The sequence below is a fragment of the Phaethon aethereus genome (genome assembly GCF_964289735.1).
Source record: "Phaethon aethereus genome assembly, chromosome: 25".
Taxonomy (NCBI): domain Eukaryota; kingdom Metazoa; phylum Chordata; class Aves; order Phaethontiformes; family Phaethontidae; genus Phaethon; species Phaethon aethereus.
In genome coordinates, this window is record NC_138601.1 from 4,248,285 (window position 1) to 4,253,000 (window position 4,716).

Below are 4,716 nucleotides of genomic sequence, written 5' to 3' on the forward strand. Positions count from 1 at the left end.
CTCTCAGCAAAATTACCTGAAGAGGAGAGTAAAAACAAACACCCATCAGACAAAACCTGACACAAGCATGCCTTCCCCTGGAGCCCAGTTGTTGTGCTCACACCTACTGCTCCACGAGACGGTTTCGGTTTATCAGACAATCTCCAGGAGCATTAAACATCCTATTGCAAGCAATCAGCCAACAACAGCCAACCATCTTTTCAGCCACTGTAAGAAGATACCTACTTTGTTCCCTTTTCCTGATGAGCTCTGAAATCACACCATTGTGCTCAGAGAAGGTCACAGCTCAAGATACATGTTACCTATTGGGTTTCACACCAGTGCTGAAATACTCCCCAGAGTATCTAATGCTAGTGCCTCCAAATCCACCAAAAGCATGTTTTGTCCACAGTCATCAAATGGAGGAGGGCAGCAGCAAGGGAGTGCTAACATGCCAAACGGGGACCTAAAAGGGCTGCTCCAGACAGACACCACCCTTCAGCGGAGCTGCACCAAGCTCTCAGCACAGGAGGTTACAGCAATCCACACTCAGAGGCTGTAAAAAATTCACCTATGGGCATGAGCCAAAAGGAAAACACGGATTTTGCATAAAAGACATATAAAAGAACAAATGTTCCTTGTGAACAAAGGGAAGGTGTAATTATTCCTCCACCAGCAAAAGCATGTGACAGTCACTGCATCCATCACAGTAAGGATATATACAACTTCTGCCCAGCTGCAATATCAAAATTCCACAGGTATTTAAGATATCCCAAGCAAAATGACCATCCTGGTGCACACAAGACACCGTTTTGTCACAGGTGATCACCAGGAGCAGCACGCTTAGTGCAGACATACTTCCACTGCACGCTCCAAACTCTGAATTTGCCACTTTCATCAGTCTCTCAACGAAAGTGTCTGCCGGTAAGGTGTGACGCTGCTGCAGGAAGGGATGTCTTCAACCCCTGTGGATACAGTCAGCAGGGATACACAGCTATCATGACAGACTGATCATCTTAAAAGCAATCCAAAAGTGACATACAGGGGTAAACCAGGACTCTTCAGACATGGATTTGGACCAGGCGCTCTTAGAGAAGAGGGTCTCGCTTGGTTGTGGGTCTGAGAGGACAGCTCAATGGCTGCTTAACCCTGACTCCTTCTTGCAGTGCTCAGAAAGCCAACACTATAGTATAGAGCGAGGCACGGTAAATAGGTCTGGACACTGGAGTGGAAGCAGAAAGGTGCTAAAATTCAGAGTTATTTTTCTAACATGCATTTATCTGCAAACGGGGATGAAGTCTCCAACAAACATTATCCACTTCTGTGGAGCAGGGACCATGTTTCTCCTTATTCTCCATGCTTGTTGAACAGACATTGCTTTTAGTTGACTTCCTAATAGCCGATATAATTACAGCCATTGGCAGTGATTAATAACCAGCTATTAGTGTAATCGCACGTTTTCCATGACCAACAGGAGTGAATAAATCCAGCAACAAAGCTCAGGTTACCACCAGCAAGGAAGCAAACTCATGTGGTTTTGTTTGCTGGCCATAAATTAACTGGATATATGGAACTACGCAAAAGAAACTCCAGTGCTAGTAACCAGATCTCTCACACAGATTTTTTTAAGCCTCAGCAGCAAGATGACTATGCAATTTAACTTCTGCCTTAGACAGCTACAAAGCCACTTGACAGAACTGTACCAAGTAAGTTTGAGAACTTGCCCTGAAAAGAAATCACCCATAAAAATGGACGTATAAAATAGGAAAGAATTAAGTACCTCATTTTTGCCCCAAAAATGGTGGGCCCTAATTATTTGGACATATGGCTGCCCTCCTCCCAGCGCTCAAAGGATCATATTGATTATATCCTGGTCTCATCTGGCCGCTGCTTGATACTATTTACAGGTCTACTTAGTACTGAAATAGTAAAATATAACATTAACCTAGTGTACAGGCCACAAAAGCAACTTGGGCATGAACATGAGTGTAAAATGACATACAAATGTGCTGCTCGTGTGTGTATATGTGTGTGCATGTACAGAAGAGTGACCTCTCTGCCCCAGATGCACACACGGGGCTGGGTAGAGCAGTTTTCCCCATGCACTGCCCTGTCTGTTGGTAGGAAAACATGGATGGGAGAAGCAGTTCCTATTCGACTCACAACTGGTCATCCCTAAAAGTCCTCCCAGCCCACCTCAGATCACTAAACATCTACAGATATTAACATCTTTGCTTCCCAACTGCAGACCCAGAGGCAAACCACTCACAAATCTGCTGTGCTGGATTTAAATGAGGCTTACTGTTTCCTTTTTCTGCCTCCCTTTCTCTCTTCCTCCCACCTGTTTTTGGAAAAGAGCAATTCATGTCTCCCCCAATCTCCCTGGAAAGATACATTTAGTCCTTTCTTGCCTCTGGATAAGAATTTCCCGGGACACCATCCAGAGAAGAATCCTAGTTCTGATTGACAGCTAGTGAGCTCGCAAACCCCGCCGGAGGCTCATCTGCTGACTCCATGGACAGCATCCGACACAGCTGAAGATCTTCCACTTTTCCTCTGAACAGAGCATTTAGCATCTGTGCAACCCTGGCACAACAGCAGCGAGCAATGATTCAGCAAAGGCCGGTGGATCTGCTGGCGGGCGCGCAGAGCCTGGTCACAGGGCTGACTGTCGCTTGCTTCCCGCTGACCTGCCAGTGCCGGGGCTTTTCAGCACAAAGAAACGTCCGGCTGTTTTCCAGAGAAGCTGACAATCTTGCTATCTGCCTGAGCTTTGCAAGAAGGCTTTTAACGCTGTGCTGCTCACAGCCAGGCGTCCCTGCCCCCGTTCCCACTGAGCTTCCTGCATGGCAGGATTCAGCCGTCTCAGAGCTAAAGGACTGGAGATGAGCGCTGGAGGATGTAGCCATTAATTTTTCAGAGACAAGAGAGAAAGAGCTGCCTTTTCTGTTACAAGGAAAAAAGCACCACCAAAAGCCACAAAGATCCATCAAAAGAACACTCAACGGGGCCCTGAGAGCACCTGAAATCTGGCTGCAGTTTATGAAATGCCCTGGATGCTCATTCATTTCGAGTTTGCTATGGAGAGCAGAAGCATCTCCCAGCAGAAGTACGACGTCCTCCCGCCATGTCTGCAGCACGGCAGGCAGAGGAGCAGAGTCACTCTGTGCCTGAGCCACTGTGTGCACCAGTCAGTGGTGGAGAAGAACAAAAACTCCTCAAACTGGCACGAGCCAAGGGGCAGGGAGGAGGATCCAGCTCCCACATGGTTCCTGCAGCATCTTGCTTTTAGCTGAAGAAATGCCCACTCAACAGATGCCTTTCCCCCAAGCGCTGCCCGTCTCGTGCAACTCGGGAAGCATTTCCTACAGCTTGCCCTCCAAGGCCTGGCAGGGTTGAGCCTTAAACCCATTACAATAGGGCTGATGAGATTTCATCAGCACCAGATAAGCAAATAACATTAAGCACACAAAGTGATTCAATGGGCAAGTACAAGTGAGCCGCCACCACCATTATCTCTAAGCTGCAAAGCTCTCCCAGCAGAATTTGCAATACACCGGCCATATAATCATACAGTCCTATTCACCAGCAACATCATCTATAAAGACATTTTATGGCTCTCTGATGGATGTTGAACTTCATTCTCTCCTTTCTTTTTCATCCATTGTAGACGTCAGCTAAAAGCATTGCTCACTCAAAACTGTACTGATGATGCACACGGTTTTGGCATAGATTGTCTGGTCGAAACCAAGAAGCAAAACTGAATCATCTATATGCAAACCCCTTCTTATGCTAGTGGGAGAGTCTCAGCATTGAGTTTTCACTCAGGTAATAAACTCATATGACTAAAGAGATTTTAAACCTTATTAAAACTGCATATTTTAGCTTAGACTTTTTAAACAAAGATGGTCTGAAAATTGCGCATTTGAAAAACTACTTTGAATTTTGAAAAAAGTCTATAATGATAATCTTACTTATTTTTCAAGTGAGGGAAGGGGAAACGCCTCTTGGGGAAAAACGTTAGCATTAAGGGGAAAAAATGTTGTAAAAAACTAAACCCAGCCCCACCTTGAAGCAATGGTTCAGTAATGAATAATTACTCCAAGGATAGCTGCGCAGAGATAAACTTTGGCAACACCCTCTGCATGACAGATAAGGCACAAACCCTCCTAAGAATCTTATCCATTTCCAGCAGAACTATTCTTGTTAACCAGGGACACTATCTAAAAAGCAACAGCCTATCCCATAATTAACAGCTTCTCCAAACCTCACCTTTCTCAAACCCACAGCCCGCCTTTCGAGAGACGAGGAGTACTGAGCAGTCATTTTCAGCTGTGCAACAAGGTACCCGAGGAGGCATGAGCGGGGCAAAGTTCTTATTGCCACGAGCAGGAGAAACAGGCTGATTTCTGGCAACGGCAGCGTAGGCTCAGCCCACCAGTACCTCTGGATTTTGCTCTGTATATGCAACGTAGTTAGGGCCCTAAACATAAACGTGGTTTGCCTGACAAGCAAGTTTAACCAGTGAGAGCTCGGCCATCTCCTGCCACCAAATGCAATTGCTTTGCCATTCGCACCAGCGTTAAGGTGCGACACAGGCTGGCACACGTTGCTTTCCCAATGATAAAGGATTACAAAACAGTGGCCTCCAAGCTTCCAACTGGTTTGAGAGTTGAATATTGCCATCCCCACCTTCAGACCGGTGTAACCTGGAGAGGAGCAGATATTCCAATTTGC